Source organism: Myxine glutinosa, chromosome 1 (assembly GCF_964187855.1).
Source record: "Myxine glutinosa chromosome 1, kmMyxGlut1.1, whole genome shotgun sequence".
Taxonomy (NCBI): Eukaryota; Metazoa; Chordata; class Myxini; order Myxiniformes; family Myxinidae; genus Myxine; species Myxine glutinosa.
The window spans coordinates 136,407,820-136,430,164 of NC_136261.1; the positions used below are offsets into that span (position 1 = coordinate 136,407,820).

General features: G+C 47.8%; 1 protein-coding gene across 10 annotated transcripts in view; it reads left to right on the forward strand.

Annotated features, from left to right (window-relative positions):
• The window catches only part of LOC137428864 (xylosyl- and glucuronyltransferase LARGE1), a 659,931-nt gene that overhangs the window by 473,397 nt on the left and 164,189 nt on the right, over positions 1 to 22,345 (forward strand). The window lies entirely within an intron of this gene.

A 22,345-nucleotide genomic window follows, 5' to 3' on the forward strand; every position in this document is an offset into this window, starting at 1 on the left:
GAGAAGTCCTGCCTCCTTGTACCCTTCCCCTCCTCCTGCCTCTTTACAAGCCCAGCACGCAAGCCTGCCCTTTGGCGTTTGCCTCCAATGAGGCTAATTAAAGGAATGGGATGTGCAGGCAGGCGGATCCATTAGGAAGAGGCCAAATGCCCTAGCACGCCCCCGATACAAAACGAGCTGGCTGCACATGCGCTGCCTGGCCAGCCAAGCCTCAAGCCACTCTGGGTCCTCACGAATGTAGTCTTGTCCAGGCCGTGGCCAGGTCTTGCTCTTGTGAAAGCCATTTGGGGACATGTGTGTGTTCATCCTTGTGAAAATTGCTGCAGGAAATCATCAATACTCGGAATCCAATAAAGCTGCAGGAATATTTGGTGGAAATGTTGCTTTTTTCCAAATAACTTGCAGTGAAATACGAATTTTGAAATATCATCTTGAAAAACTTGATTAGCTAATGGTTTATGAGTTGTAAATTAGAATTGTTTCAACTTGGGAATCAAAGCACTGGTATAAATGATGTCAAGTAATAAGAAATTCAAAGTAAGAAACAATTGATTCATTGTTTTCTTCACCATTTCATCCTCTCCACCTACATTGAGGTCCAAACAAGGTCATTGCCTGCCTCCTGTACTTTTTTTTTTACATTGTCTAAAGCTCATGATGGAGCTTCCAGAATATAACAAAATATAAAAGCCCAATTTTTGTATACCGAGTCTACACTTGTGGAAGAACAGTAAAGAAATGTGACAGAGGGAAATAAAGGCAATGTACGGGACAACATGTGAACATAAGAAGCAAGAGAATGACTGACTGAATGATGAAAGGAGAGAGGAGATCATGAGAACATAGGAACATGTTAGTAACAGTGTTTGTACAGAGGAGTAGTATACTGCAACTTTGAATACCTTGGGTGAGTGGCATTACATTGCCCCAGGAATGCAATTCCACCAGCAAGAGAAGAGGGCAACAGAGGGGTGTGAGCAATTAGTCTGGATTGGGAATTTTAACAATTGATGGTGGGTGGCTGGATGGTTGGGGTGACAAAGACACGTGAATCCTGGATTTGGTGGAGATGTTTGGATGCTTGAAAGAGCAGAGGCAGAAAGGCAAGAGTATAGGCAGTAAAAAACAGACACGAGGGTTTTTCGAATGAAAAGACTACATGGATTATTCTACACAATTGCTGAGGATCTGCCAAGTTGCGGTGAAACCTGCACAGCAGTTTAATTCTGGCACAGTTTTGAAGTTGCCAGTTTTTCTGGTATGTGTCATTTTTTTTTTTTCCTGTGGAGCTACCAGGTCGAGCAGGAGATGGAAATTTGCTTGCTGGCGTGCAGCTTTCTTTTGACAAATCGGGTGTATATGGCTCTGCTCGTCTAACAGTTGCACAGGCTCTGCCTATTTGGCATGCACTCAGCAGAGCTATAGCCCACCTACATCTCTGTAGGATTGTACTGCAGCCAATACCAGGAAGATAATTTATTTCTAAGATGTGTAGGCCAGTTTACCCCAGACAGAGAACATGCACTGACACCTGTTTCAGTTTTGTTGGCCAGAATCAGCGTGGAACAGAAGTCGTGTAAGGCTTTACATAGTCATGTGGACTTGTATTAGGTTGCATATATATATATATATATATATATATATATATATATATATATATATATATATATATATATATATATATATATATATATATATATATATATATATATATATATATATACAGTCACGTGAAAAAGTAAGTACACCCCATGTAAAGTTTTGACTTTTTCAACATATTTCAACATACAGCTATTTGATCTTCATTTCAACAATATTGATAGATAAAGGTGATATAATATAACAAATATCATGAAACATTTACATTTTGTAGTCCATTGTATAATTTAAATAAACATAAATGCAAATTTCACATGTGGAAAAAGTAAGTACACCCCTACATTTATCACTACTTCAAATACCTAAAATGAGAAACAGGTGCACCAGCTCAGGTGCAAATGATTAGAACATCGTTAGAGAGGATCTTGGAGGAACCTGTCTTATTTAAACCTCAGACATTTAGTTTGGTTTGCTCTTTGTTGTTGAAGTGTGCGGCGTCACCATGCCGAGATCAAAAGAGCTCTCTGAGGCCTTCAGAAAGAAGGTTATAGATGCCTACGAGTCTGGGAAGGGATTTAAGAAGATCTCCAAACAATTTGAAATCAATCATTCGACTGTCCGGAAGATCATCTACAAGTGGAGAAGATTCCAAACAACTGCCAACTTGTTCAGCCCGAGAGCAGACCTCAAAATGCTGAAATAAGTCTCTAAGAAACCCAGAATGTCATCACGGGACCGACAGGTAGCTCTTGCCACTGTTGATGTCAAAGTGCATGAGTCTACCATTAGAAAGAGGCTGCCCAAATTTGATCTACATGGGAGGTGTGCCAGGAGGAAACCTTTGCTGTCCAGAAAGAACATCAGGGCAAGACTAAAGTTTGCCAATGAACACCTCGGCAAAGACCAGCACTTGTGGAACAATGTGATCTGGACAGATGAGTCAAAGGTAAAGCTATTGGGCCGCAGTACCAGAAGACATGTTTGGCGAAAACCAAAGACAGCATTTGACCACAAGAACCTGATACCAACTGTAAAGCATGGTGGTGGAAATATTATGGTTTGGGGCAGCTTTGTTGCATCAAAGCCTGGGCAGCTCACCATCATAGATCCACTATGAATTCTTCATTGTACCAGAGGGTGCTTGAGGATAATGTGAGGCCATCTGTCGGAATGTTGAAGCTCAACCGAAGGTGGACCTTGCAACATGACAATGACCCTAAACATACCAGTAAATCCACCAAGGAATGGCTGAAAAGAAAGAAATGGAGGGTTCTGGAATGGCCAAGTCAAAGCCCGGATCTAAATCCCATCGAGATGTTGTGGGGGGATTTGAAACTCTTGAAGGCATCTTCACTCGTAGGCATCTTCAAGACTTCAAGATGACTTCCTTTCTGCACCCCCAGCTCTCTCTGTGCTCTGTCCCCCAAATATTCCTACAGGTCGCACAAGATCTGCCAGCAACCCTCTGATGGTTAAACTGCCGAAATCTCGGCTCTCTGCTCACCTTCACTCTTTCATTCCTCTTTTCTCCCGCCTCTGGAACAAACTCCCTCACTCCCTTCAATCCCACTCCTCCCTCCAGGTCTTTAAAACAGCTGTTCACCACCATCTCTTATCTTCCCCCATCCAAAACCTTGATCTTTTCTACCCCCGCTAATTCACCCCAGATCCACCTTGTTTGAAATTCCAACTTCTTTCCTGGAAGTCCTGGCAGTGTCCATATGTTTTATACCTCTCCCACCGCCCCCTTCCCACGCCCCCCCCCCCCCCCCCCCAAAGCCCTCGCCCTCTCTCAGATCTCTCGATGTCTCCATGTCTCTCGGTCCCTGCTCTCAAATGTTGTGTTTGTGTCCTTCCCCCTCTCTCCCCATCTTGTCTACCGCTCCCTCTGTTATATGTTTTATGTGTCGGTTTGTCTTTCTGTGTGATTAATGTTCGCTCTTTCACGAGCCTCGATCTTGTATACAAAAAAAATTTAAAAAAAATAAACGAGCTGTGCATGCAAGAAACCCCTCAAACATCGCACAGCTGAAAGAATTCTGCATGGAGGAATGGGCAAAAATTTCTCCCAGTCGATACCAGAGACTGGTAGACAGTTATAAGAAATGCCTACTTGAGGTTGTTTCTGCCAAAGGGGGCAATACCACCTATTGGAGCCAAGGGTGTACTTACTTTTTCCACATGCGAAATTTGCATTTATGTTTATTTAAATTATACAATGGACTACAAAATGTAAATGTTTCATGATATTTGTTATATTATATCACCTTTATCTATCAATATTGTTGAAATGAAGATCAAATAGCTGTATGTGGAAATATGTTGAAAAAGTCAAAACTTTACATGGGGTGTACTTACTTTTTCACGTGACTGTGTATATATATATATATATATATATATATATATAACCATCCACTAACTGATTGTCTGTACATAAACAGACTGTCATTGTCTTTTTCAATTTAAAGCTCAATATATATATTTTAAATTAAAAAAAGGAATTCATAATTTGGAAAAGACAGTTACACAGAAAAGAAATGACAGTTAACAAAAAGTGAACAAATCCTATCATTGGGCAACATAATCGCATGTTTACTTCCAAGCTGTTTGTATTTATTTCCTTGTAAAAACCTATCAAGCTGCTGATTGAAATGCATTGAACTAAAAATTCTCATCATGGTTGGTGTGAAGAAAAATAGTCACCAGTCAAATGTGAAGCCATTGTATTGCCATTATCCTTCCTTGCCAACTTTAAACTTTCTGTCTTATCTAGCTGCAAGCAATCACTTATGTGTGTTAAACATCTCAGTATTATTTGCAAATAGCAAGCCTCTGGATTTCCTGGACAAATTCAAAGTTCATTGTAAATCTGTATCATAGGCGATGTCCACACTCCCTGGTCAATTTGTAAATTAACGCTTAGTTGGGAAGATCCATGTTCAATTATGTAAGCACTACCAACCAAACCACACAACTTCAGTTGTACAACACCAAAAAGCACAGCTGCAAGCCAAGGCTCAGTTGCTGGGTATATTGATGCATTCTACATAATGCAAACTGAGCCCTGCACGGCTGTGCTTATTGGTGATCCTTTATTTTTTAAGAAAACCTGGTACAGGACCATTGCAGCAGTGCTATGAGACTGCATGGACGTCGAGTTTCCAAATGGAGATCAAATAGTTTGGTTTTTGAGTCCAAATGTAAAGCATTTAAGTTTCAGGTGCACTTGTGTGCATGTGCCACATGCAATTTGAATTATGGGGAATGCACCAATGTTCTGGTTGAACAAAAGATGGGAAATTTCAAACGGGCCAAATAATTTACTGTTGCAGAAATAGCGCACGCCTTTCCTGTGGCATTTTCTGAGCTGGTTCACATGAGCGACTTTACTTGCGGCAAGCAGTGCCCTTTGTTATGCTTCATTTTTCAGGTCCTGTTAAGGCGAGGGAAACAGTGTGTCGGTTTAATAACACAGCATAATATTTCTTTGCATTACATGCACCGTTAGTAACAGAGTTTGAGATTTTTCTGATACACTTGGTCGTGAGGTCATTGTGTGCTAAAGCTCATTATATGTATTTCCATATTACTTCCAAGAAAATCATCAGCTGGTTAAATGTAACCGTTTGGCTCTTCTTGGTGAACATACAGTGTGATGCATTCAATCTTTTGGGGAAGAATTCTTTCATTTTAGATCTCGTATACAAAGTGCATCTAAACATTAATCGGCCATCTTTTGATTAATAATAATAAAAATCTGGACACGTGGAACACCATTCCACAGTACTAGTTGGATGAAGTACAAAAACAAGTGGCTTCCAAATTATTCATTGTCATTGATGTGGTTCATGGGATGGAAGGTATTCATTTGGTCTTGTCCCCCAGTGCTATTCTACTGAATTGTTAGACATTTGTGCTGCTAATTTTGTTCTGTTGGTATAATAAAAAGCCAATTGTTTTCTTCCGCCTTTTCCCCCTTCAATTTCTGCCTGACCTTGTTTTACCCAAAATCCAATTTTTTGGAAACTTTTTTATTGTAGTTTTGTATCTGATTTCCTAGACATAAGATAAGCTCTGCAGGTGGATAGACTTGTTTTCAAAAACCACAGGCTTATCCCTAACCTAATGCACCCTTTATAGTATCACAGACAGTTCATGACATTGATTTTTTTAAAGTATCACTTGCTCTTCTACAATTGCTCCAAATGGCATTGATACTTCATAATACTTATACCAACCATCAAGTGACTGAGGTTTCATATATAATAGATAATTATGAAAACAAAGTCAAATTACAACCCTGCTGGTCAGATGACCGCTATTCCTCTGACGTCACCCAAGAAGATTTACCATTCGGAAAGAATATGCGCAACAACAATGAATCAATAGTCTTATTCATTTCCTAAAGTAGGTTCCAATAAATATATTTTAACAGATTATGAACAGTGAAAGCTGAGTCTACAAACAAACATCCTTGACTTCGTGATTTGGCTTATGAAGTCAGATTTCTTAAATAATGCATGTTACACCTCTTATTTATTTGTGTACACACTTTGTAGCAAAATATGTAGAATTTGAGCAAGGCGTTGAATACCTGCAAAATCTTAGTGTAGTTTAAATACTGAGTGAGGCCGAGGATACCTGCAGGCAGAGTGGAGCACAGCATCACTTCCCAAAGGCAACACATATGACCTTGTAGCCTGGTTGAGGCATTCTTCTCTGTTGCAGACAAACAAATACTATATTCATTACAGCACAAGCTCCCACACAACTTTACTTGAAAAGTTTGTGATACCATCCTCCCTCCTGTGTTGAAGGGTGTTTTTTTTACAGTGAACAATAAAGCACCCGGAAAGCAATGCACAAGATATGCAATCAACTCTGGAGGGCTGTTGGTCTTTTTTTACGGCGTAGCCCATAGGTCAAAGCCATCTAGAACAGTGTTTGTCTGTCCATATGTCCGTATGTCCCATCAAATGTACACCAGAGCTGAGGATCTGGTCACATGACAGGGGTGATGTGATGTAATTACGGTGGTATGGCAGCTGACTCCGCACACTGCCATTTTGATTCCAATTTCGTTCAGGCCGAACATATCGTCGAACCTGCCATATATCACAATTGCCATGCTCTACCTTTATGTTTTTCATTCAGTGTGAAACAAACAAACCGATTGTTAAAATGATCATGAAATATCAAAAGCATCCACGTTACGAGTCTTCAAACAACACAGTACTTATAGGCCTTAGGCTTCATGCCTTCATGCCTCACCTTCAGGCCGCTTCGGACAAATTAGCCCAGGTTTCTTAATACAGTAGTATTGTTTTCATAATAATAATAATAATAATAATAGCGTAAATACTAATAATATAGTAAAGCGCGGCGTTACGCGCGCTGCTTGTGAGCAAGGAGGAAGCGGACAAGCGGTAACATATGAACGTCTTTATTGTAAGACTACACTGTAACACTGAACTCTTCCGGGCTGGTCGCCCGGTGTATATCCTGAGGCCACGCCTACCCCTCGGGCGTGGCCACCGCCCACTTGGTGCGTGGAATGATGTCACCACGCCAGTGGGCTTTTGTGTCCGCCACACGCGCCCCCCCAGAATTCCCGCGCACCTGGAGGGCCAATTTGCGGGGCAGACGAATGACCCGGCCGAAGCGCCCCCTGGCGATCGGCGGCATCTGGGGTGCAGGGATACCAGGTGGGATGCCCCTGGCTGCCCCTGGGATGGGTGCAGGACCGGGGGGCGCCGCGGCGGCGGGGCTGGGCGGTGCCGGGGGTCCGCCCGCAGGAGGGCGGCCCCGACGTGGGGGTCGGGCCACTGGCGGTGGATGGTCCACATCGAGGTGGGCCGGCTTGAGGCGGTCTACCGAAACGCGGTCAGGAGTACCGCCGATGTCCAGGGTGAAGTGCTTCGCCCCGGTCTCCAGCACGCGGAAAGGCCCGTCGTACGGGGGCCGCAGTGGTGTCCGATGGGCATCGTGGCGGACAAAGACGTACTCCGCCGTGCGAAGCTCCGGGGCGACGTGCGTCGGTGGGTGCCCGTGGCATGCCGTTGGCACCGGGGCGAACCTCTGGGCGGTCTCTTGCAGAGCGGAGCGCTGCTGTGCCGTGGACCATGGTGCCATGGAGTCGGGGAGGAACTCGCCCGGCACCCGCAGCGGTTGCCCGAAGACCAACTCCGCCGCGGATGCGCGCAGGTCCTCCTTGGGCGCCGTCCGGAGGCCCAGCAGGACCCAGGGGAGCCTGTCGACCCAGCCGCCGTCGCGGAGGGTGGCCCGGAGCGCGGCCTTCAATGAGCGGTGAAATCGCTCACACAGGCCGTTAGCCTGGGGGTGGTAGGCCGTGGTTCGGTGCAGCCGGACCCCGAGCCCCTGCGCAACCGCCCCCCAGAGCTCCGAGGTGAACTGGGGGCCGCGGTCGGATGAGATGTCTGAGGGGGCGCCGAACCGGGCGACCCAGGTGGCGATGAAAGCCTGCGCGACATCGGCCGCCGTTGTCGACGCCAAGGGCACGGCCTCCGGCCACCGGGTGGTGCGGTCCACCATGGTGAGGACGTGGGTGAAACCCCGCGAGGGGGGCAGAGGTCCCACCAGGTCCACGTGGACGTGGTCAAACCGGCGTTCCGGCACCGTGAACGGGGCCAACGGGGCCTGGGTGTGCCGGTGCACCTTGGCGCGCTGGCACGCGAGGCATGTCCTGGCCCAGCCGCGGACGGCCTTCCGGAGGCCATGCCAGACGAACTTGTCGGCGATCAGCCTTTGGGAGGCCCTCGCGCCCGGGTGGGACAGGCCGTGGATGGCGTCAAACACCTGGCGCTGCCAGCCCGCGGGCACAATGGGGCGAGGACGCCCGAGGGAGACGTCGCACAAGAGGGCCGCGCCGTCGAACAGCACCTCGGTGACGCGGAGGCCCGTGACGGCGGTCCGCAAGGCCTGGACGTCGGGGTCAGCGGCCTGGTCCGCTGCCATCCGGGCATAGTCGATGCCGAGGTGGACTGCGTGGGCGACGGCCCGGGAAAGGCAATCCGCCACCGGGTTGTCCTTCCCCGCGACGTGCTGGATGTCCGTCGTGTACTCGGACACGGCCGAGAGGTGACGCTGCTGCCGGGCCGACCACGGCTCGGTGACCTTGCCCATCGCGAAGATCAGCGGCTTGTGGTCGACGAAGGCAGTGAACGCCCGGCCCTCGAGCAGATGGCGGAAGTGCCTGACCGCCAAGTGAAGTCCGAGCAACTCGCGGTCGAAGGTACTGTAACGGCGTTCGGGCGGGCGAAGCTGCCGGCTAAAGAACGCCAGCGGTTGCCAAGCTCCACGCACCCATTGCTCGTGCACCGCGCCCACCACGTAGTCCGAGGCATCGGTGGTGAGGGCGATCGGTGCATCGGGCGCCGGGTGCGCGAGCATGGTGGCGTTAGCCAAGGCGAGCTTCGCGCCCGTGAACGCCGTGTCCATCTGCTCGGTCCAGGTAACGTCGCCTTTGCCCGGCTTACCTCGGAGAGCTTCGTGCAGGGGGCGCAGGAGCTGGGCGATACGGGGCAGGAACCGATGGTAAAAGTTCACCATGCCCAGGAACTCCTGCAGCCCTCTGATCGTGCGGGGGCGCGGAAACCCCTTCACCGCCTCCACCTTGGCCGGCAGGGGGACGGCTCCGTGCCTGGTGACACGGTGCCCCAGAAAATCGATTGTGGCGGCGCCGAACCGGCACTTTGCGGGGTTCACAATCAGGCCATGCTGGCCCAGGCGTTCGAAGAGCGTGCGGAGGTGGCGTAGGTGCTCTTCGCGGGACGCGCTGGCGACGAGGATATCGTCCAGGTAGACGTAGACAAAATCCAAGTCGCGCAGGACGCTGTCCATCAGTCGCTGGAACGCCTGAGCCGCATTCTTCAGACCGAAGGGCATGCGCAGGAACTCGAAGAGTCCGAATGGCGTGATGACCGCCGTCTTCGGGACGTCCTCCGGCCTGACGGGGACCTGATGGTAGCCGCGTATGAGGTCCACCTTCGAGAAGAAGGACCTGCCCGCCAAACGGGCGGAAAAGTCCTGAATGTGGGGGACGGGGTAGCGGTCGGGAGTCGTGGCGTCATTGAGACGGCGATAGTCCCCGCACGGTCGCCATCCCCCGCCGGGCTTCGGCACGATGTGCAGCGGCGACGCCCAAGCGCTCTCTGAGCGCCGAACGATGCCGAGTCGCTCCAGGGTAGCGAACGCCGCTTTTGCCACCGCCAGCTTCGTCGGCTCGAGGCGGCGTGCCCGGGCGTAGACCGGTGGCCCGACGGTGGGGATGTGATGGGCCACCCCGTGCTTGACGGCCCCCGCCGAGAAGGTGGGCCGCGTGAGGGCCGGGAAGCCGGCGAGGAGGCGGGTGAATGCGTCCGCTGCCGGAAGCGTACAGACCAACGTGGCCGGAACCGAATCGTTCGGCAAGCCGCTTGGCAAGCCGCTCGTTGAGCTGGGCAACGCACATGCGAGCGAGCTGAACGTCTCGGCCTGGACAAGCCGTCTGCGCTTGACGTCGACCAGGAGCCCATTAGCGCACAGGAAGTCCGCGCCAAGCAGTGCCATGGGCACGTCGGCGGTGACGAACGTCCATCGGAAAACCTGCCCTCCAAACCGCAGAGAGAGGCAGCGTTTTCCGTACGTACGGATGGGCGTCCCGTTCGCGGCAAGCAGCGCGGGGCCCCCACCCGCGGCGTGCTTGTCTGACGTGCCGGCGGGAATGACACTCACCTGTGCTCCCGTGTCGCACAGGTAACGGCGCCCGGAGAAGGTGTCCGTTATGAACAGCAGGCTGCTCGAACGGCCGGCGCTAATCGCCACAATTGAGCGCCGGCCCGGGCGTTTCCCGACCCGTTGAAGGAGCACGGCGGATGACACCGCCGAGCTTCGTGGCCGAACTTGGCGTGGAACCAGCACCAGGTGGTGGAGCTGGAGGAGCGCGGCTGGCTCCGCCAGGCCGGTGGAGTCGACGGGTTTCCCCGCGGTGGCGGTTTTCGCCGCGGCGGTGGGCGGGGCGTGGCGGCGTTCACGAGGTGCGTATCAGCATGCTGCTGAAACTCAGCGTGCTGTAGAAGATGATGCTGTGGAACAGCAGCGTCGAAGGCAGTGACGGCCACGCCAACGCTCGCCCGCGTGTCCGAAGCGGCGAAGTACTTGTCCGCCTCGGCCGCCAATGCTTGGGGTTCCGTTAGTCCGGTCCCGGCCAACGCGAGGCGAACCTGCGCTGGAAGTTGGCGACGGAAAAGCGCCCGGAATAGCGAACCGGGGGCTTCGTCGCCCAACAGTGACAGCATATGGTCCATTCGGACCGACGGGCACGTCTCACCGAGCTCGGGGAGATCCAGGAGGCGGTCGGCCCGTGCGTCGTCCGTGAGGCTGAACGTGGCTAGGAGTAGCCGCTTGAGTGCCTCGTACTTGTGGCCGTCCGGTGGGTGGCGAAGGACGGACACAACTCGAGCGGCCGTGCCGGGCCCGAGGGAGGCGACGACATGGCAGTAGCGCAGGTCGTCGTTGGTGAGGCGCCGAAGCTGAAACTGGGCTTCGGCTTGAACGAACCAGACCTCGGCCTGGGCCTCCCAAAATTCGGGAAGTTTAATCGCCATTGACTTGTCGTTGGCCATTGCAATGGCGTCGTGTTCGGAAGGATCGCTACGGCAGATCCAACGTCGAGGGTCACCAGTAAAGCGCGGCGTTACGCGCGCTGCTTGTGAGCAAGGAGGAAGCGGACAAGCGGTAACATATGAACGTCTTTATTGTAAGACTACACTGTAACACTGAACTCTTCCGGGCTGGTCGCCCGGTGTATATCCTGAGGCCACGCCTACCCCTCGGGCGTGGCCACCGCCCACTTGGTGCGTGGAATGATGTCACCACGCCAGTGGGCTTTTGTGTCCGCCACAATAGTAAATATAATCGTCACACTGCAATCCCTTTGTCATTATTGCAAAGTTTCTAGATTGAAGCGGTGTATGGTTGGTTCATTGGTGTCTCAAAACATATAGAATAAACCAGTGTATCAATGCAAAACAAATCTAATGCTTACATTATTTGCTAACTGGTATCCCCACCCAGGTCATACTGTCCTCTTCAGCTAAAGTATCAAACAAGCCTGGCTACACCAATCTTAGACTTTCGGTCTTGTTTTAATGAAGTTTGCTTTAGTAAAGAGTTCTAAAAATTCAGTTTTGATGATGACTGATTCTTACTCTGGCCCAACTCCATATTATGATGCCTGGGTGGCAGCAGGTCTGCATTCATACATTTTGAAGTTGTCTTATATTCCGAACTTTTTTGAGAACTTTTCTTTAATTTGAGCAATCACCATCAACAGATCTCATTTGTCGCCCCCTCTAGATACTCTCGTACAGGATGCGACATGTTCTTTTGCATTCTCCCAGTATCCCACTTGTGGTCAAACTCCAAAAATTTAAGCTTTCTGCCAAAATCAAGTCCTTAGTTCCTCTTTTCATCCGTTTGTGAAACCATCTTCTAGAGACTGTTCATCGTACTCTTCCCAAGTGGACATCAAGCAGTTCTCATGTCGCCACACATCCCCACTTAGTTTTATACCCCCCTTTCACTCCACCTTACCTGACCCAACCCTACTACTTGCTGTATTTTATGACCTTCCTCTCTCTTTTTCTTCTTTTCTTCTTTGTACATGTTCCTGCTTGTTGTGTCTACCTGTGGCCCCACTGTCCTTTTTACAATATGTCATCTTGCTCTTCCATGAGCCTCAATCCTCTGTACATAATAAAGAATTGGGAAGTATTCTTTCCCAATTTTTTTTCGATATTTCCACATAATTAAGCTTCAATTTTTTTTTTTTTTTTTTTTTGTATACAAGATCGAGGCTCGTGAAAGAGCGAACATTAATCACACAGAAAGACAAACCGACACATAAAACATATAACATCGGGAGCGGTAGACAAGATGGGGAGAGAGGGGGGAAGGACACAAACACAACATTTGAGAGCAGGGACCGAGAGACATGAAGACATCGAGAGATCTGGGAGAGGGCTTTGGGGGGGGGGGGGCATAGGAAGGGGGGGGGGGTGGGAGAGGTATAAAACATATGGACACTGCCAGGACTTCCAGGAAAGAAGTTGGAATTTCAAACAAGGTGGATCTGGGGTGAATTAGCGGGGGTAGAAAAGATCAAGGTTTTGGATGGGGGAAGATAAGAGATGGTGGTGAACAGCAGTTTTAAAGACCTGGAGGGAGGAGTGGGATTGAAGGGAGTGAGGGAGTTTGTTCCAGAGGCGGGAGAAAAGAGGAATGAAAGAGTGAAGGTGAGCAGAGAACCGAGATTTCGGCAGTTTAACCATCAGAGGGTTGCTGGCAGATCTTGTGCGACCTGTAGGAATATTTGGGGGACAGAGCACAGAGAGAGCTGGGGGTGCAAGGCCGGAGAGGAGTCTGTAGAAGACAGAAACACCACCTACCTGCCTGCGGTGAGTGAGTGAAAGGCCCTCAGAGATAGCTTCATCGCGGGAGATTCCAATAATTCTGAAAGCTTTGCTTTCAACAGCGTGAAGCCGAGCTAGGTGTGAGGCAGGAGCACCGGCCCATAGGGGAGAACAGTATTCCATTGAGCTGCGGATGAAAGCCTTGTATGTGGTGAGGAGCTCAGGTGTGCCGAGGAAGGACTTCACACGACGGAGGATGCCCAGTCGGCGACTGGCTTTGGAGGCCAGCTTGGAAATGTGGTTTTCCCAAGAAAGATCATGGCAGATAGTGAGACCCAAAAGCTTGAGCGACGAACTTCTTGGAGAGGATTGTTGAGAAAGTAGATGGGAGGGTTGTCCAGTAGATTTTTTCGGAGAGACATAGTAAGAGTGTGAGATTTGTCAGGATTGAAAGACATGTTCCACTTGTTTGACCAGTCTGTGATTTTGTCCAAGTCTTCAGAGAGTGAGGAGGCTGCAGACTGCCGATCTGAGGGAAGAGGAATGGAGCGGCAGAGAGTCGAGTCATCAGCAAAGAGATAGAGAGGATTTTCCAGAGAGTCGGAGAGATCATTGATAAAGACCAGAAAAAGCACAGGGCCCAGAACACTGCCTTGGGGAACTCCAGCCTGAACAGAAAGGGGAGATGAGAGAAATCCATTCAGGGCCACACGTTGACTACGACCAGAGAGGAAGTCCGCAAGCCATGCATGGAGATTTCCATGGATACCATAGGAGGAGAGTTTGGTGAGCAGAGCTGGGTGCCAGACCGTATCGAAGGCACGGGATATGTCAAGGGAGACAGCTCTGATTTCCTGTTTGGCATTGAGGACCTCCATCCATTGTTGAGACAGCAGAAGCAGCATGTCCAGAGTAGAGTGACCTGGTCTGAAACCAAATTGATGATCAGAGATCAAGCCATTGGAGAAGAGGAAAGACTTCATATCCGAAGCAATGATGGATTCCATGACTTTGCTGATAATTGGGAGCAGGCTGATTGGTCTGTAGTTGCAAGGATCTGTTTTTGCACCTTTTTGTGTAAAGCAGTAATGTTTGCTGATTTCCAGGATGCTGGCAGATGACCTTGAGCAAAAGAGAGGGTGAAAAGAACAGAGAGAGGGTGAGATAGAGCGGCAGAGCAGTATTTTAGGACCCGTGGGCTGATGCCGTCTGGTCCAGTTGCAGAATCAGAGTCGAGGTTAGACAAAAAATTCCTCCAACCTTGTCAGGAGAGAAGGACAAAGAGTCCAGGAGCAGTTGGGTTCGACTGGGAAAGGTGGGAACAGAGAGAGATGGGTTTGGAACTAAAGATTTTGAGGCAAACACAGAGTTGAGGCATTCGGCTTTGTCACGTGCGATGTCAACTGTGTGGCCATTTGAGGTAAGGGAGGGGATGGAGGGGAAACAAACACCAGAAACGGATTTGACCAGATGCCACCAGGATTTGGAGGAAGGAGACAGGTTTGAGAGTTCATTCTTGAGTGTGGGGAGATAGTGCTTCCTGGCACTCCTGAGGGTAGACACACTTGTTCCGAGCTTGGTTGAAGGAACTGAGATTGCCTTCAGTTGGATTAGCCTTCCAAGAGGCAAAGGCAAGTTGTTTCAGGGCAACTGCCTCGCCACAAGATTCAGTGTACCATGGACGGGAGGAAGGGTAAGACAACTGAAGACGAGATGGGATAAATCTGTGCATGAGAGAGAGCAGTTTGCTTTGGAAGAATTCCCAGGAAGAATTGATGTCAGAGGCAGTGGAGATGGGAGACCAATCCAGACGATTGATGGCTGCTTGAAGACCGTCCCAGTCGGCCTGAGTGAAATGCCAGACTCGTCGACGCTGAGGAGGCTCTCTGAGAATGGCCAGAGAGATGTCCACTTTGACAAGCACATGATCAGAAGAACCGATTGGAGCAGAAGAAGAGCAGCAGACATTAGCAGGGAAGTTTGTCATAACCAAGTCTAGAAGAGAAGATACTCCATTGGCTGAGATCCGCGTCGGGAAATTGACAGATTGTGTCAATCCTAGTGAGTCACAGAAGTCCTTTGCTGAGGTGCCATGACTGGTGAGAGAGGAAACCCACACCCAACCAGCTGGCATGATGACAGTTGAAGTCACCACATATGAGGAAGAGAGAGTTGGGATGAGTGGATAGAAGTTGGTCCATGTTGTCAGACAGTGAAATGTAAATGGAGTCATCACTGTTTGGAGGACGGTACAGAACACATATGAACAAAAGGTGGGAGCGGAGAGGAAGCCATATCCAGAGGTACTCCTGGGGGTGAGGAGGAGAGAGGGCAGTGCAAGGAGAGTGAGGAAGAGAGTTTTTGATAAAGATAGCCACCCCACCACCAGGACGAGGCTCAGGTCGATCATACCGGAGGAGGGAGTAACCAGGAAGAGATATTAAGGAATCAGAGACATCTTGAAGGAGGAAAGTCTCTGTTAAGCAGATCAAGTCTTGATTGTCAGAAGCAACCTGTATGGAGAGATCAGTCAGGTTTGAGCGAAGGCCCCGGATGTTTGAGGTCCATACCGTTAATGAAGAGAGAGGGGGAGCATCGGGTACAGGACAGAGGAGGGGAGGAGTAGGGTAAGATGAAGGATGAGAGGGGGAGGTAGGAAGAGCAGTTGATAGCGTGTCAGAGATTACAGAAGAGTTCCAAGAAAGGGAAGGATGGGGAGGATGAAAGGTTTGATGGTGAAGGGATGAGGCACAGTGAGGGGTTGTTTGAGGGGGGGGCAGAGGAAAGTAGAAGGTTGGGGGGGGGTGGTGGAGGTATGAGATAGAAGGGAGACGAAGTGGGGTGGAGGCAGCTTTGCGGAGGAGGGGGGAGGAGGGAGAATTGGAGAGGAATGGTATGGGGGGAGATTTGAATGGGAGGTGTTGGGTGAGAGTTTTGAAGGGGAGGAGTGAGGGGGGAGTTTAGGAGGGGAGGGGCAAGGGGGGAGTTTAGGAGTGGAGGGGCAAGGGGGGAGTTTAGGAGTGTAGGGGCAAGGGGGGGATTTGGAGGGGAGGGGCAAGGGGGGAGTTTAGGAGGGGAAGGGCAAGGAGGGAGTTCAGGAGTGGAGGGGCAAGGGGGGGGGAGTTTAGGGGTGGAGGGGCAAGGGGGGAGTTTCGGAGTGGAGGGGCAAGGGGGGAGTTTAGGAGTGTAGGGGCAAGGGGGGAGTGTAGGTGCAAGGGGGGGGGATTTGGAGGGGAGGGGCAAGAGGGGAGTTTCGAAAGTGGATGATTAATGAAAGACGAACATTGATAACAAATTGGGTTTGTTGTGATTTTCAAGTTAGCAATCCGATTCAGAACGATGGAGGAGGGGTGGAATGAATGTGAATTTAGACCATGTAGTGAGGGAGACGTATAAGAGATTGAATTTCTTTCATTTGACGTGGAATGAGATGGAGAGGAATTTGAAAAAAGCCTTTTAAATAGGAAGAAAAACAGCGTGTTGTAATATACCACTGAATAAAACACTGAAGGGGAAAGGTTAAACATATTTAAATAATATTAAAACAGAACCGTAAACAATCTTATATGCACAAAGTACCAACGGGGGGAGAGCCGAGAGGGACCACCACGAGTCACGTGGACAGGGCAAAAGGTGGATGGCAAGGAGATAATGGGGGCGGGGCGAACAGCACACCTGAACAGAAAGTACAGGATGAGACAAAGCACACGTGGAGAAAGGAAAATAAATGTTTTTGGTTTTTGGTTTTGGTTTTTTTTTGGGGGTGGGGGTATTTTAAATAAACGTATTTAAAACGTTAGACAAAGAGTATTATGTTCGGGGTAGAAGGGAAAAAACTAAGAGCCAAGCAAAACACGATGTAGGGGACTTAAGTAAACAAACACCGATGGGGGTACAAGGCCGCACACGCGGAGCAGAACACGATTAATTAATTACGAGTTTTGGGGAAATTCAAACCAAAACTAACTATAAACAAACAATAACGCATGGACGATAAAATAACGAGTTGAAATTTGACAAACACACGAATGAAAAAATAACCGCTTTGGATGCCCGGAGAGAACCAAGCGTCAAGGTCGGAAGCTTCAACAACTAGGCCGCGTGGCGCGAAATACTCGACTATTTTTTACAGGTATGAAAGATTAACACCGATAATCCTCCGAGGGACACGCAAAAGGTAAACACACGTAAGATAAATACAGTTTCGACAAAAATACAAATGTGACAATTACTTAACTTCGAGCATGCGTGAAGATCGTGGAACAGCTTCGAAAAACCGTGACCGCCCCGAATACAAATGCCATTAATAACGTTTCTCCACTCTGCCAATTCTGATTTTCAGAAATATATCACGTGAAACATGAACGGTGACGTTAAACTTTGCTTTGCTACAATGTCAATGTTCGTTTTTCAAATTCACAGCTCTATTCATTGTAAAGGATTTACAATATCGTATTTTTGCTGTAATCTTTTGTCTTTGGTTCTTTTGGTTACTTGTGCTTTTTTTGTTTTGAAGCCTTTTTTTATTGCATAGACTCATTTTGTTGTTTCGGTACACTAGTTTGTGTTCTGCACATAGACAGGCCTGGCGTTGGCTTAGTGGTTAGGGTGCTGGCTTGGGATCCAAGGATCCTGGGTTCGAATCCTGGTAGATCGCTGAATTAACACCAGGGGGGTTGACTCAGCCTGTCATCCTTCCGAGGTCGGCAAATTGAGTACCAGCTTGCTGGGATGAATGATCCCGGTGTGTACCCCGGTTTAGAATAGGTACACCGTATCCCTGCGCATCGTAAGAGGTGACTAAGTGTTGGCGTCAGGAAGGGCATCCGGCCATAAAAACATTGCCTCAAACAGGGAACCATGATTGTCATGGGGCCCGCAAGGCTAACCCCCGCTCTGGCGGGGAAAATGGCCTTAAAACGATCATTCATTCATTTCATTCACACAGCAAATGGCCACTTCCCAGTTCTTTCCACCTCACCACAAGCATGTGGTGAGGTGGAAAGAACTGGGAAGTGGCCATGTGCTGTGTGCAGGAAGGGTGTCAGAGTGAACTCCAAGCAATGTACAATGTGCACTGAGTGGGTTCATCAAAAATGTAGTGTTCTGAGAGGGTCATTAACCAGTGTGGCAGCTACATTCAAATGTAAGGTGTGCACAGAGGGATCTGCAGATGGTGGAAATGTTGAGTTGGATCTTGGAGACGGCGTGAAGCTGGAAGGTGTGAAAACATTTTGCTACCTCGGAGACATGCTGAATGGAGAAGGTGGATCAGACTCGGCAACGGTTTGTAGAGTGAGATGTGCATGGAAGAAGTTTCGGGAACTGAGTGGCGTGCTGACGAGGAGGGGAGTGTCGTTGAAGCTGAAGGGAAAGGTGTATGCTGCATGTGTGAGAAGTGTTATGATTTATGGGAGTGAGACATGGGTAATGAACGTAGAGCAGCAACGAAGGCTGGAAAGGGTGGAAATGCGAATGGTTCGGTGGATGTGCGGAGTATCGTTGAGAGAGAGGAAAACAAATGATGAATTGCGAAAGATGATGGGAATAGAGCCTGTGATGGATGCTGTGAAGAGGAACAGGTTGAGATGGTTTCGTCATGTGTTGAGGAAGGATGAAAGTGCTGGTTGAGAAGAGTGATGGAAATGAATGTAGAAGGAAGTAGAGGACAGAGAAGACCGAGAAAGACTTGGCTAAAGATGGTGGAAGAAGAAATGCGGGCAAGGGGGTTAATAAGGAGAGATGCAGAAAATAGGGCAAAATGGAGAAGATTGTCATGGGGACCGCAAGGCTAACCCCCGCTCTAGCAAGGAAAATGGCCTTAAAATGCATGTTGTTGTTGTTGTTTGGTACACTAGTTTGTGTTCACTTATTTGTAGTGTTTTTCTTCCTTTTGACAACAGACATGTTGGCTTGGTCTGCGTTCCACCATTTATACAGATCTGCATTCATGTGGCACTTGTGAAAGTCTAAACCACATTCCTCACTGTCTGTGGTGCTTATGCATTCCTTGGGAGCTGACTGTCATAACAGGCCCAATGCTTGCATGTGTATAATGGCTTATGTGGCAGCTTTTTAATTAACAGTTCAGCTAAGTTTAAAAAAAAATTTGAGTAGTGGTGTGAGTAGTGCTTGAGTAACTGCGCAACTTTGCTAAGCATGCTAGAAAATATTCTGTTCATTACATTCCCCAAGCGACCATAACCAATATCTCCGCATTCAAATTGTGGGCAGCAAATCTAATTTATGACACAATTACATACTATAATTTTGCAGTTTATAACCGAGGCATTATTGCATTGGGTATTTGGGTAATGCTCTTTTTCTTGCTATTAGCCAGTAATTTATTATATTAAAACTTGTTACATACTACATAAGTGTGTGGTTAGTGGCTGCGTAGCTTGTAATTAATAGCACAAAGTCAAACTGTCATGTTTACCTTGCATTTGAAAGGAATATAATGCAATTACTTTTTATACTTCTTATTGCAATTATATTTTGTAATTATCATGTTATCCCTCATGTGGCACTCTGTCTGAAAGTGTTGTTGCGGCATGTTTTTGGTTGTTATTTTCTTCATGATTTGAGAGTGCAGAGGCAGGTGTTTGCCTGTGTATGTTGCACGACCACACAGTCCTACCTGTAATGAACATTACGTGGTGGTGCATTGAAATGAATGTGATGATGTTATAAGTGTCGGTAAAAGACTCCTGAGAGTTTTGACATCACAAGTTTGCTTTTTGAAATAGCACAGGATTACTCAATGCAATTGCAGGAAATGGGAATCTCATTGAAGTTGTGATGCTTTAAGAAGTGCTCAGCACAGTTTAAAAAGTAACAAAAGTGCGAGATATATTTTCCTTCTATTGTTAAATTTTGACTAAAAATTCAGTTTTAATGGAAATCTCCATGTTGATAAGATTTGCTGTTTCCATAAGTTAAAGTGTGCTGTGATGACTTTCAAATAACTACTATCAGATATTCCTGTCAAATGCGGGGTGACCCATCTGTATTTTAACATTATCTGACTTCAAAACCAGGGCTAAAACTGAAATTACATACAAAAACCTTCATCTGTTATACAAATTTCTCATCCCTTTATTTCAGTGGTGTTGCAACAGTTGCCTTGATCTTTTCTAAATATATATATATATATATATATATTTATATATATATATATATATATATATATATATATATATATATATATATATATATATATACATACATATATATACAGACTTGGCATTTAATATGGAATATTTTTTTTGTGGGGGTGAACTTACTTTTCAAGATGACTTAGAACCAAAAGTTCATTGGAATTATGTTGAAATTATTCTAGATATTGTTAATGTGACCTTTAAAAGAAACAAAAAACACATTTGACATTTCGAAGCAAATAAATTGATCCTTGAAAGTGATGTAAACTGATATCGAACTCAATTCACGGACAGTACTGTGTTAAACTTCTGTGCGTTTTCCAGAAGTTTCTCTTTATTTTGCACATTAGGCAAAAAAAATTTTTAACAAAAACAAAAGTTCAATTACGACTGGGATTACGGACAGTAAAATTACAGTTCAGTACTTCGTGTAACCCCCACGAGCATTCAGGAGAGCACGTACACGTTGAGGCATGCTGTTCATGAGATTTGCCAAGGTTTGGACAGGAATCGCTTGCCATGCAGTGACAATAGCCTGCTGCAATTCACGCACAGAGGCAGGCTGCTGGTCCAATTTGTCGATTTGACGCGTTAATTCTGCCCAAAAGTTCTCTATCGGATTCATATCCGGGGACATGGCAGGCCACTCCATATGCTCTACACCACGGTCAGCAAGAAAGTGTTGGATCATGCGAGCACGATGAGGCCGTGCGTTGTCATCTTGGAAGACAAAGTTTCCTCGAAAGGCTGCACGAACAAATGGAAGCAATGTTTCTTCCAGAATGGCCCTGTGCTTGAACTGGTTCAGGTTTCCATTCAGAACAACCAGGTCAGTTTTACCCCCTGCATGAAAAGCAGCCCAAACTGTCACCCCACCACCTCCAGCTTGGACTCTTGGCACTATACAATCTTCGTTGTCGGCTTCATGCACTTGTCTGCGCACTCGGACGCGGCCATATTGACGATAGACCAGAAATCTAGACTTGTCACTGAAGATCACGTGATTCCAGTGTCCTGGCTGCCATTGGCGGTGCTCTCTGGCCCACTGCAATCGGCGCTGGCGGTGTTGTCTGGTCAGACGTGGCTTTCTCAGGGGACGACTGGCACGATAGCCTCCTTGAACCAGTCGTTGGTTGACTAGCCTTCTGGATACAGGCACATTTGTCAGTTGCTGCCACTCAGCCCTAAGCCGATTAGCTGACTTGGTACGGCCATTGCAGACTAGCCCGTGCAGCTGGCGATCATCCCTCCTTGTGGTTCTGCGGGGACGTCCTGACCTCGGTATTGGAATAGGGACACCCCTCTGAGCATTTCGTTTCAGGATCTTTGACACCTGACCTTGAGTGATGCCATACTGCCGAGCAATAGCACGCTGTTTCATGCCGGAAGTTCGTAAAGCCACCACTAAATGACAAACAGCATTGTCGAGTTGACGGACCATCTCCAGGGGAAGCGGCATTAACTTTTGTAGACGTGCAGCAGTTGTTTTCCACTAATACAGAACGCAACAACCCTTATATACCCGATTGTGAAGCCAATCGTCAAATGTACCTGTCCGTACATTTTGTCACGCCACCTGTGATATAATCCTGTTATTGACTTCTTTCTGCGACAGACAATCAGTGACATGGTTCTTTTAACAAAGAAATCACTGAGGCATAAAAGAAACTCACCAGATTGATATATCGAGTTCAGAAAGTAAACCCAAGTCAAGAAAAATATATATATTCCATATTAAATGCCAAGTCTGTATATTGCTGTCAAAATTAATTTTATTAAAGAATTCAATTTTATTACCCCCAAGTCCTCAACCTCCCCCTTCAAATATAAAGGTTTCACTCCCTCCCACCTCTAAGCCTTCAAACCCCATGCAGCTTCCCCATTCAGGACCAAGTGAATCTCTCATCCCCTATGTTCGGCACCCCCCTTTATCGTTTCAGGCCTTGCCTCATTCTGCGAGGTCATTTCATTCCAGGCCTCATTCTGCGAGATCATTTCACCCACTCCCACCCAAATCACAAAAAAATACATTTTTGTAAATGTTCAAAGTTGAATTATTTGTTGTTTAATCTGAGTAAAAGGCTACTTCTAAATGTGTGCCAAATTCTTCAAATGCCATGACATTACTAGATTGTGCGGAGTCAATATTGAGATTAAATGAACAAGCAAAGTAAC